This window comes from Spermophilus citellus (assembly GCF_964194105.1).
Source record: "Spermophilus citellus genome assembly, chromosome: 12".
Taxonomy (NCBI): Eukaryota; Metazoa; Chordata; class Mammalia; order Rodentia; family Sciuridae; genus Spermophilus; species Spermophilus citellus.
Window position 1 is genome coordinate 65,977,665 of NC_138198.1, and position 13,258 is coordinate 65,990,922.

Sequence of the window (13,258 nt, forward strand, 5' to 3'; positions counted from 1 at the left end):
ATTGGCTATCACTCTGAATTGGAACTAAGAGTGCCTTCATTGAATATCTCATAGATTCAGAGCAGTAGAGGCAGAACGAGGTAAATATGAGCTCTTTTTTTTTTTAAAAAAAAAAGAGGTCATATTTTAATTATATCAACCAAGAAATACCACTTAATAAATTTTACCTAAACGTTAAACAGAGTTTATTTTAAAAAGAAAACCACTCACCCATTCTTGTTATACATTTTTGCTCTAAAGATCTCCCGAAAAATCTGATCCAGGTGATTCCCGCCTTGCAAAGGGAGAGGGCAACTATGAAGCTCATATTAAGGTAAAGTGATCTTTTGTGAAATTCATGTTCTTGCTCTGAATTTTGTATGTTAAGGTGTTAATGCTTAAAATTTAGCTATTTTTTTTCTGACATTTTATATGAAAATTTGCTAAGAAGAATCCGTTTTAGAGAATTATGTTGAATTAAAAAGTTGTTTGTATCATTGTTCTCTCAAGTACCTGAGCGTCTTGGGGGCAGGGAGAAAAGATGGGCTGGAAAACACATAGTGACAGAAAAATTGCGTTAGGAACAGCTTTCTAACTGCAGAGGAAATGTGAAATTTAGTCAAGGATCTTTTGAGTAGTCAATTTATATTACTGTCTTTTGTAAATCATACTTACATGACTTACAACCCATGTCTAAATTAATTTTTATAGAATCGTGGGATTTCCCTGGTGCCTTTAGTTTGGAATGTATGATGTACATTGCAAGTTGCTTTTTTTTACTTGGACCCTTGATGTTTTAGTATCATAACATTTTAGGAGAGCTTTTTCTCTATTTCTGTCCTTGGTTCTATATTTATACTAAAATAATATTAGGAATTGTGGCAAGTCAGAAATCTAGGATCTATATCTTAATACTTGTATTAAAAAAGGCTTTTGCATATCCGTACTTTTGTGAGTCTTTCCACTAAAAGTGACACTAATTTTAAAAACTATAAGTAGCAGAAAGATCAGTAGAACAGAAAGAAATAGTAGGTCCTGAATTAGAACAAATTTTATTCTATGCTTTTATAATGATATCCTAGTATATAACTTCTATTGTGCTGTATAACTGAAAAGAACCAATAAAAATAAAAACAAATGTGAGGTAATGAACTTTTTCTAAAAATTCCCTCTCTATCTAATCAAAAAATAGATGGCCTGTACAAAGTAATAACCAGTTCTGGAAGCAGAGACTCTCAATAATTGTATGGTAAAAACTTTCAGAATTATTGTTCTTTGATGATAGTTTCTTAAAATATCCAAATCCTATGTCACATTCTGAAATTTTAAATTTTAGGTGTTTCTGTATTTAGTGATTTAAATATTCATTGTAAAACTCTACCATTTTTATGAATTATTCCAAGTTAGGAAATATATTTGCAAATATCCTGGAGCAGCTAGAATAAGGTTTCAAATGTAAAAGACTTCTCTTTTTTTAAAATGACTTTAATTTTATTTCAGTCATGAAGAGCTAAATATTATGTGAGTAAGAAGGGTGTAATTTTTATTTTGGGGGAAATAAGTATACATCTATCATACTTTATTCCATTTAGAATGCTATTATGTTATTATTTACATTAAATGAGCTCATTTGGCCTGGAGAAATGCACGTTTCTAAAAGCTGCTGTTATATATAGTGTTGAACATGAGAAAATGTGACAAATAAATGTCTACTTAATGAAATGCCCTAAGTAATATAATATGCATGAGATAACTACTAATTAAGCCTACTGAATTAAAAAACATGCTTTAAATTTGTATTCTCTTTTAATATATGGGATGTAAAGTTTGAGTAAGTTATCTCAAATTAGTGGAGGAATAAACAAGTTAGATTAATGTCATAAATATGGAAGTAGGAACCAAAATATCCTCCAAGCCTGCTTCAAACTTGAGTTTAGATTTGGACTTCAGATGAAGATTTGCTTGTTCTTCCTCTTCGCTTATCTTTTTAAAAACGACTTATTTCAGTGTCTTGTTAACTATGCCAAGCAAACCTGGTGATGTGGTTGGCAGTGCCACCTGTTTTTTTTTTTAATATTTTATATCTTATTGTTTTGTTAACTTAATGATATGAAGGTACTGGAATAAAAAGAACATACATCCCTTTCTAAAACAATAACTTACTTTAATACTTAATAGTTCCCTGCAGAAAACATCTCTTCAGTGTCTATTCATTGTGCCATCCATGTCACGGAGGTTCGAGTTAATGTTTCTGTTTAGCAATTCTGTGTTGTTTTTGTTCATTGATATTGAACCCACAAGATTGCTTTTTTCATTCTTCTTTTTCTTGGAAGAAGCAAAATTTGTATGAGCATTTATCTTTAGCTATTTAACACATAAGATGGGCAAAACTTCTACTGTTTTTGAATCCAATCAATCTCATTTAATAGATACTCTAAAAGCTCCTGTCGTATGTTTTCCCCTCAAGAGGTAATTCATGCCAATGTAAGTCATAAAAACACCTTAAAATATCACACATCATTTCTCAAAATGTTACTCATTTTTCAAAAGTAGTCTAAATACAGATGGCTACAATGTTTATCCTACATCAATTCAGCTGAAGAAAATGGTATAATGGATTTCAGTATTTGTGTAACAATCAATTGGAGATAAGGGGAGGGACATTTTGGAGATCTCTGTCAAGGCTCATAATCCTTACCCCATGAGAAGGTATGTCTTAGGTAGTGAGAGAATTGGAGTTTGAGTATACATCGGAATGACTCAGAAACCTCTGCTCTTTCTCCTATACCCTGTTATAGTAGAGAACATTAATTATTTCATCAACTTTGGTTTTTTATTATACCTTAATCTTTTTTTCTTCCTAGAACATCCTGGAAGAAGGAGGAAAATTAACTAAAGCTTCCAGGCAATCCACGAAGGATGGTAAGCTATTTGAAGACTGCCTATTGTTGTGCTGCTTATTGACTGAAATTACAGAATTTTTATATACTGTTTATTTTGTTTTTATTGTCAGAAGCAAAATATGACACTGGGAGCCGAAGGAGTGAAAACTTACCTGACAGCAGTACCCCTGCCAGTCAAAAGAAGGAAGTAGTTGAAACCACACTGGTGCAGGCAATCAGAATAAAGAATGATTCTCCTTTCTTTCCATCACCTGACTCAAAGGTAATGCGTTTTTAAAAACTCTTTCCATTTTTTTTTTCACATATCACCTTCCATGATGACAAACATCCTATAACAAGGCTATAATAGAAAACAAGTATAACAATAGGTGAGGTATATATAGAGAATTAACATTGACAGAATGTGGTGGGAATAAACACTTCTTTGGTGTGCCCTTATGGAAGGAAAGAAATACAAAAGAAGGCAAAAGGAGCTCGATGAATATGAAGCTGAGAAAAAGGGATGCATAGGAAGAATTCATTTATGAAGGAAAGGATAAGTTTCCATATTGAATAAGAGAGAGAAGATGGCTGATATTTAAAATAAGTAGTAGTGAAATGAAGGGGAGCAGCAAGTCAATATTAGGCCAAACATAGGAATGTTTAGGAGAAGTACATGCTGGATATATAGAACAATGTGTCAAATATGTCTATCATTTAATCTTTGATATTCTTGAATGACTAGGAGGCAGGCTGTGAGATTACCATCACAACCATTTTGTGATTATAATAGAAAAATAAGCAAATAAATGTGGCATATTTTATATCCTTAAGAAATCATATTTTATATCCTTAAGAAATGTTTTCTTTGCTTCTGTTCTTATTAAAGCTTCAAGTAATTTATATTTAGCACCAGTTAATATAGTTTTAAAACTATTAAAATAGTCAATGCTTGTTGAATTATATCAAAATGAACTCTACTGTCACATATAATTAAAAAGAAACCAATAAAGTAAAAAATACATATAAATAGGTACTGCTATTCAAAGAAAAATATAAATCTAATCAAAACAAGTAATAGGGTAATGAACATGATAAAGTAACTTCTAAAAATTAAAAAAAAAGATAGCGAAAATTTAAAAATTGCACCTTAAGTATGCACAAAATTTCACTGTGGCATATTTGTATGTACATATAGATTGATTATACTCCCCCAGTCATATCTTGAACATTCCTTCCTCTAGAAGAATAGAACCTCCAGAGGTTCTATTCCCAATATTTTTATTGATTTAAAAAAATGACAGAGGAATGCATTACAATTCTCATTACAAATATACAGCACAATTTTTCATCTGTGGTTGTATATAAAGTATGCTGACACCAATTTGTGTCTTCATACATGTACTTTGGATAATGACATCTATCACATTCCACCATCCTTGCTAATCCCCTGACTACTCCCTTTCCCTCCCTCCCCTATTTCCTATCTAGAATTCATCTATTCCTCCCATGCTCCCTCTCCCTACCCCACTATGAGTCAGCCTCCTTATATCAAAGAAAACATTTGGCATTTGTTTTTTGGGGTTGACTAAGTTCGCTTAGCATTATCTTCTCCAACTCCACCCATTTACCTGAAAATGCTATGATTTTATTCTTTTTTATTGCTGAGTAAAATTTCGTTGTATATATATATGCCACATTTTTAAAAATCCATGCATCCACTGAAGGGCATCTAGGTTGGCTCCACAGTTTAGCTATTGTGAATTTTGGTGCTATAAATATTGATGTGGCTGTGTCCCTGTAGTATGCTGTTTTTAATTCCTTTGGGTATAAACTGAGGAGGGGGATAGCTGGGTCAAATGGAGGTTCTATTTCCAGATTTCCAAGGAATCTCCAAACTGCTTTCCATATTGGCTGCACCAATTTGTAGTCCCACCAGCAGTGTGTATGAGTGTGCCTTTTCCCCCACATCCTCACCAACGCTTTTTATTTGTCTTCATAATAGCTGCCATTCTGACTGCAGTGAGATGATATCTTAGAGTAGTTTTGATTTGCATTTCTCTAATTGCTAGAGATGATGAACATTTTTTCATATGTTTGTTGATTGATTGTATGTCCTCTTCTGAGAAGTGTATGTTCAGGTTCTTGGCCCATTTGTTGATTGGGTTATTTGGGTTTTTGTTTGTTTGTTTGTTTTTGGTGCTTAGCTTTTTGAGATCTTTATATACCCTAGACATTAGTTCTCTATCTGATGTGTGAGGGGTAAAAATTTACTCCCAGGATGTAGGCTCTCTGTTCACCTCACAGATTGTTTCTTTTACCAAGAAGAAACTTTTTAGTTGGATTCCATCCCATTTATTGATTCTTGGTTTTAATTCTTGTCTTATTAAGGAAGTTGGGGCCTAATCCCACATAATGAAGATAGGGCCTACTTTTTATTTTATTAGATGCAGAGTCTCTGGTTTAATTCCTAGGTCCTTGATCCACTTTGAGTTTGGTGCATGGTGAGAGATAGTGGTTTAATTTCATTTTGTTGCATATGGATTTTAGTTTGCCCATCACCATTTCCATACTCCCAATTTTATCTATGCTAATGGATAAAATTTATTATCCATCTATTTTTATGTTGAACATTTCCCACCTCTAGTTTTCCATATGAGAGCAATATATGATTTTTTTTCTGAGTCTGGCTCATATTGTTTAACATGATGTTTCCCAGTTTAATTCATTTTCCTAAAATTGTCTTCATTTTGTTTTCTATGCATAGAAATCTTCCTTGTGTATATATACCACATTTTCTTTATCCATTGTCTTATTTTACAAGCATCTATCCTGATTCTATAACTTGCCTATTATGAATAGTGTCATGATAAAGATGAGCATATGTGTATCTCTAATGAATGCTGACTTTAAATATTCTCTAATACTGAAGAGTAGTATAGTTGAATCAATAAGTAGGTCTATGTTAGTTTTTTGAGTAGCCTTCATACTGATTTCCATAGAGGTATAATAATTTATAATAATTTGTGGTTGTGCCAAGAGCATAGAAGAGTTTTTTCTTCTAAATTCTTCCTAGTGTTATTTGCTTTCTTGATGATTACTTTTCTGAATGGTGGAAAATGGGAGCTTGATGTTGTTTTTATTTGCATTTCCCTGATTGGTAAAGATGTTATGCATTTTCTCACCTAAGTGTTGTCCATTTGTACTGATCATTTTGAGAACTAGCTGTGCATTTGCTTATTGATTGAAAAGTTTTTTGTGTTTCTGGTGTTAAGATGTTTGAGTTAATATTTTCAGGATATTAACCATCTGTCAGAAGAGTAGCTGGCAAAGCTTTTCTCCCATTCTGGAGGCTATTGTTACTGTCTTCTTACTGTTATGTGTTTCACTTACTATGCAGGAAGGTTTTAGTCTGATGCACTCCTGCCACAGTCTGGCTGGGCACAATTCAGGAGCCACTTGTCAAAAGAAACTAACTTTATTTTTAGAACTACAAATGCCAAACAAAACAGCTCCTCAGGAAAAAACACTCAGAGCCCAACTGCCACCACTGGCTTCCCACAAGCCTCTCACCCCCACACAAACCTCACCACCTCCCACAATCCTCCTGCTCTTGAGAACTGATTGGCTGGGTCGCGTGGGCGGAGCCAAAGAAGTCCCCCAATGAGCAGCTCCGTGGAGGAGCCAATCAGCTAGATGTTGCTGGGGCCGCTGTGAGCCATTCATCAGCTGGCAGTCTGAAGGGCAGGGAAACAGCCCAATGAACGTCACCGCAGAGGAGCCAATCAGCTAGATGTTGCTGGGGCCGCTGTGAGCCAATCATCAGCTGGAAGTTTGCTGGCAGCTGGAAGTTTGCTGGGGCCCCTTTGGCTGTGGCTCTCAACATCTCCCCCTCTCTGTTTAAACAACAAGCATGTGGCTTAGGGACCGTGCCTGCCTTAGGTTGTCCAGTACTACATATGGTCCTTACCCGTCTTCGGATGAGCTGACCTCAGGGCGTCAGCCTCCTGTCTTAGGTTGGTACCATTGTAATTGGATCTTACCCGTCATTGACTACCGGTCCAGTATACAGCTACACCTGTGGAGAGGTCTTTGTCATGACAAGCAGAAGGGAGGAAGATACACCAAGCCAATTGACGGCTCTTGTTGGAAAAATTGTACAACCGATGATATCATCAGTAAAAATACTCCAACACTACCACAAGTCACTGCACCAACAGATAGTTCACAATGCATACAAGTGACACATAGTTTAGGCAAGTTCTGCAAGCAGTTCAGTGATGGCTCTTGCAGAAACTGTAGATTAGTTTTATCTTTGTCTTCACCGGCACTGGGATGAAGATAGGAATTCTAGCAATAATGGCTAAAGAAAAAATTATGTAACATTCCAGAAGGCACTAAAAGAAAACAATTTTCTGAACAATTTTCATTATCTTGAAGAGAAAAGAAAACAATTTTCTTAACAATTTACATTATCTTGAAGAGAATTATTAAATATAATGAAAAGGAAAGGTGAAAGTAAACAAACAGATCTGTTAACCTTCTTTTTTGTTTACATATTAAAACAATTCTTAACAGTTATTTACCCAATTTAAATTAAACCATTTAAATCACGTGAATAAAAAAATATTTGGATCCATTTTTTCATGAGCGCTCATCATATATGATATATGGACATATGTACATTCAAACATACAACACAAAACACAAGTGTGCACACATAATATAATACATACAACACATAACATAATAGTAAAGGCCTTATAACTTTTTACAGGTGAAATCTCCATTGCAATGTTTAAAAACTCTATAGTCAAAAAAAAAAAAAATAGAACTGATCAGCAAAACATTAACCTAGGTCTGTATGAGCTCAAAAAACAAAATAGAACTTCATGATATGGGAAAGGGCAATAATAAAATAGATATTGAAAAAAGCATCCTGGTTCTGTCGCAGATCTAAGGATAGCCAAATTGGAGTTTTGGATATCAGGTGTTATGGATTTGAGCCAAATCATCATCTTTTTGGTCCGTAGAAATCGCTTTAGTTAATCTCTCTGGAATCCAAATTGGCTGCTGTTCTCCCTGTGGAAATACACAAACAGGCCCCCCGACTCCAGACAATCACTGGGTCAGGACTTTAGTTAATCTCTCCGGAATCCAAATCGGCTGCTGTTCTTCCTGTGGAAACACACAAACAGACCCCCGACTCCAGACAATTACTGGGTCAGGACCTTTCCATTGTCCTGTTAGAATATCTTTCCAAAGTACCTTAGGTTTATGTACATTTTTTTGGACACATATGCCTTTCTGCAGCACTAAATCCTGATGAATCCAAATTTAAAAAGTTTAGAGTAAAAAGGGTTATTTTAAGTTTATCTTTGGGGAATATATACCCCTTCCCAATTCCGTCTTTTTGCTTTAATAAGTACATTTTAATAGTTTGATGAGCTCTTTCAACTATGCCTTGTCCCTGTGGATTGTATGGGATTCCTGTTATATGAGTAATGCCAAATGATGAGCAAAATTGTTTAAAAGAGGTAGAAGTATAACCAGGGGCATTATCTGTTTTTAACTGTTTTGGAATGCCCACAGTGGCAAAATTTTGTAAGCAATGAGCTATAACATCTTTAGTTTTTTCTCCGGCATGAAGGGAGCCCATCAAAAATCCAGAAGAAGTATCAACTGTAACATGCAAATATTTTAATTTTCCAAATTCTGGCAAGTGTGTGACGTCCATCTGCCAAATATGGTTAGGTATCAATCCTCTAGGATTGACTCCAAGATTAACTTGTGGTAAAAAGGTCACACAATTTTGACATTGTTTTATTATTTGTCTAGCTTGTTCCTTAGTTATTTTAAGACGCTTTTGTAAAGTATTAGCATTGACATGGAACCTTTTATGAAAATTTATAGCTTCTTCTAGTGTAGAGAAAATATGTCATGTGTAGTTTTATCTGCTAAATCATTGCCCAAACTAAGGGCTCCAGGCAATCCTGTATGTGCCCTGATATGTCCTATAAAGAATGGATCTTTTCTGTCCCAGATTAAACTTTGTATAGTGGAAAACAAAGAGAAAACAGTAGAAGAAGGGGAAATCCTACCAGCATCTTCAAGGGATACTATAGCATTAACTATATACTGACTAACAGAAAATAAATTAAATACAGAATCTTTAAACATCACAAAAGCTTGTAATACTGCATTAAGCTCTACCTTTTGAGCTGATTGTTTGGGTACTAAAAATGTAAAAGTTTGATCAGGTGTAACTATTGCTGCTGTACCATTATTTGACCCATCAGTGAATATATTTGGAGCATTCATGATAGGTGTTTTTCTTGTCATTTTTGGAAAAATTACAGGATGCAATGACCAAAAAGACAATAAAGGATTAGATGGTAAGTGGTTATCAAATGAAACATTAGATTTGCACATGATTATTGCCCAAGTATTTAACTCATTTGCTAATTCATCAATTTGATTCATAGTATATGGAGTAATAATTTTATTGGGAGAAATTCAAAATACTCCCTTTGCTGTTTTTATTCCTTTGAGTATTAATTGTCCTACAGCCTCAGGATACCTAGTAAGAATAGTGTTAGGAGAATAAGATAAATGTATCCATAATAATGGACCTTCTTGCCAAAATACTCCTGTAGGAATATTTTTTGTTGGTAGTACAATAAATAATAAAGGCAAACTTATATCAATTCTATCCAAATGCATATTTTCCATATATGTTTCAATGATTTTTAATGCCTTTCTTGCTTCAGGCGTTAACATTCGGGGTGAATTTGGATCTGATGGACCTTTTAGGATATCAAATAAAGGTCCCCGATCCTCCTGTTGGAATACCTAGATAAGGCTTTATCCAATTTATGTCTGCTAATAACTTTTGAAAGTCATTAAGTGATTTGAGTTGATCTACTCGTATTTGAATTTTTGGTGGACGGACCATGGTTGAGGATAATAGAACTCCTAAATAATTAATTGGAAAATTTAATTGTACTTTATCTATTGCTATCTCTAGATTATACTTTTTTAATAAATTTGTAAGTGTGGCATAACATTCTAGCAATGTGTTTTTAGCTTTGTGTGCTAATAATATATCATCCATATAGTGAAATATTTGTAGTTCAGGATTTTGATTTCTAAGTGGCTGGATTACTTTGTTAACATAAATTTGACACATAGTTGGGCTGTTAGCCATCCCTCGAGGGAGTACTTTCCATTCATATCTCTGATCAGGACCTTCATGATTTAGTGCAGGGATAGTACATGCAAAACGTGGACTATCCTCAGGATGAATTGGAATTGAAAAAAAAAACAATCTTTAATATCTATAACTAAAACATACCAAGTTTTTGGCAAAGCAGACAATTGAGGAATCCCCGATTGAGCAGGTCCCATAATGACCATTTCATTATTAATGGCTCTTAAATCTTGCAATAATCTCCATTTACCAGATTTCTTTTTGATGACAAAAATGGGAGTATTATGGGGAGATACAGAAGGTTGTATATGTCCTTCCGCTAATTGTTGTTTGACCAGATCATCGGCTACTTGTATCTTTTCTTTAGTCAAGGGCCACTGAGGAACCCATACTGGTCTTTCTGATTTCCATGTAATTTTTATTGTCTCAGTGGCCCTTTGTGAAAATCCAACCCATGTCTGTCTGTTCCTTGATCTATTTGTATTGGTGTGGAAAATTTATCATATAGGCTTGGTATTATTAGTAACTGTGCTGTTCTATCTCCTGGTGAAATTACTGATATACCCTTTGGAGAACTGGCTATAATTTTTATTTCACCTTCATAATCGGGATCAATTACCCCAGGACTTATCAAAAGTCCTTTTAGTGTAGAAGAACTGCGTCCCAATAATAAGCCTACTGTTCCTTTGGGAAGAGGTCCTTTTACCCCTGTGGGAATGATTTGAACTCCCATGTCTGGAGTTAGTACTGATCTGGCGGAGGCGCAGATGTCCAACCCTGCACTCCCTCTGGTTTGTCTGATGAGGGATCTGATGGACAATGTGTCCTGGTCACTACCCTGATGGGGTTGCTGGGTTCCTCCAGTGCTCCGTATATTTGTGGTTTGGGGCCCCGGAGCATTGGGGCCCCCGTCCATTTTTTGGCAATGGAGCCCGATGCCTTTCTCCACGATATCATGGATAAACACTTGGTCCTTGTTCGTTTTTTGATAATGGAGTACCCTCTATGGTGGTTTGAGAACAGCATTCATTAGCCCAATGTAATGGAGTACCCTCTATGGTGGTTTGAGAACGGCATTCATTAGCCCAATGTCTCCCTCTACGGCATCGTGGGCAAATACCCGGTATTCTACTCCTTTGATACCTAGTTTTGTTAAACCCTCCTCCTATGGTGCAATTCCTTTTAAAATGTCCTGTTTGTTGACAATTGTAGCATGTTCTTGGCCTGGCATATAAAGCCTGTTTTACTGCAGGTGCCACAATTTGCCCTTGTTCATTATTGTCTCTGGCATCTAAAGCCTGTTTTACTGCAGCTGCCATGACTTGCTCTTGTTCATTAATGTCTCTACATAATTTAATATATGTGTTTAAATCTTCCTGTTTCCATGGTCTAATGATATCTCTGCACCAACGATTCGCTTGGTCATAAGCCAGTTGTTTTATTAATGGCATTGCTTGTTCTGTATTCCCAAAAACTCTGGTAGCTGTTTGAATAAGCCTATCTACAAATTCAGCATAAGGTTCATTAGCTCCTTGTATTATCTTAGATAATTGACCTTGTAAACCTCCATGTCCTTGTAAAGTCTTCCATGCCTTGACTGCATCTACAGCAATTTGTAAATATACACCAGGATCATATGCAATTTTTTCCTGCCGATCCTCATAAGGTCCCTTTCCTAACAACATATCTAGATTTCTCTGAGGATAATCAGCTGCTGCATTTCGCCTAGTCGTCTCCTTGCAAAATTCCTCATTGGCAACCTTCCATAACAGGTATTGTCCTCCATTTAGCACAGCTTTACAAATATTAGCCCAATCTTCTGGCATCATGTTTAAGTTGGTAATGGATTCGACCAAGCTTACAGTGAAGGGTGCTTGAGGACCATAGGTTGTTACAGCCTCTTTTAGCTCCTTCACTGTTTTGAAATTTAAACCCTGGTAAATTCGCTGCCCTCCTACCTCAAATACAGGGCATACTTGAGATCCTGTCTCAGGATCCCAACTATCAACTGCGGGGGTTGGGAGCCTCCTAGCATATGGAGGTGGTGCTGTTGATTGGACACTTATGCCCTCTGGTGATAAAATGCTGTTAGTAGCAGTCTCCTGTAGAGGTGGTGCTGATGGTTGCACACTTACGCTCTCTGATAGAAAGGTGTTATTAGCAGTCTCCTGTTGTAACTTTTCCCCTGATGGCTTTTTCTGCTCTAAACTTCCTACCTCTGTCTCACTAGCTCGAAAGACCTTCTCTTTTACTTGAATCTTTTCCTCTTTCTGACTAACTTGAGAGACCTTCTCTTTTACTTGAATCAATATGTCTTCTCCTTCCTCTTCCTTTGTCTGAACTGAAGGCTTTGGACTAAGCAAACCAGATACGAACGTCCACAATGGCAATGTGCCAACTGGCAGAATCCCTGGGTTGTTCTTTTCTATTCTTTTTAAATCTTCACCATGATGGTTCCATTGTGATATATCTAACAACTCCTCCTTAAAAAGCCATGGGCTACATTTTTGTATTATATCAATGTATGCCCTGACTGCTCTTGATTTTACTGGGAAGCCGCCTTCCTCTAATAATTTACTTAACAGTCTTTCGGTTTGTTTTTTACTAATTTCTGATCCCGTATTTCTACTATAATACAACCCAACAAGATGACGCCAAACAAAACCGAGACAGAATGCAATGAAAATGGAACAATAATTCATTATATCAGCCTTTCTATCCTCCTGAAATGTGTATCCGTCCTTTCTCACTATGTGTTCCTCAGACGCAAATAGTTTTTCCTCAGGTGTGAGCGGTTTTTCTTCTGTCTCACTCATCTCCAGGGACAGGCAAGTTAAAACAAAAATGAAGCAAAACAAAAGAGGAAACTTAGAATGGCTACCCATCCTCTCGCCCTGCCCTCAGGGGCGAGCAGTTTACTTACCCTCAGTCGCTCCCCGTGCGAGCCACCAAATGCTGCAGTCTGGCTGGGCACAATTCAGGAGCCACTTGTCAAAAGAAACGAACTTTATTTTTAGAACTACGCACGCCAAACAAAACAGCTCCTCAGGAAAAAACACTCAGAGCCCAACTGCCACCACCGGCTTCCCACAAGCCTCTCACCCCCACACAAACGTCACCACCTCCCACAATTCTCCTGCTCTTGAGGCTGATTGGCTGGGTCGTGTGGGCGGAGCCAAAGACGTCC

General features: G+C 36.2%; 1 long non-coding RNA gene across 1 annotated transcript; it reads left to right on the top strand.

Annotated features, from left to right (window-relative positions):
* Nucleotides 1-237: 237 nt before the first annotated feature.
* LOC308631440 lies at nt 238-3,138 on the top strand. The gene is made up of 3 exons (XR_014018203.1): nt 238-313; nt 2,844-2,901; nt 2,993-3,138. It is a non-coding gene; the product is annotated as an uncharacterized lncRNA (long non-coding RNA).
* The last annotated feature ends 10,120 nt before the right edge of the window (nt 3,139-13,258 follow it).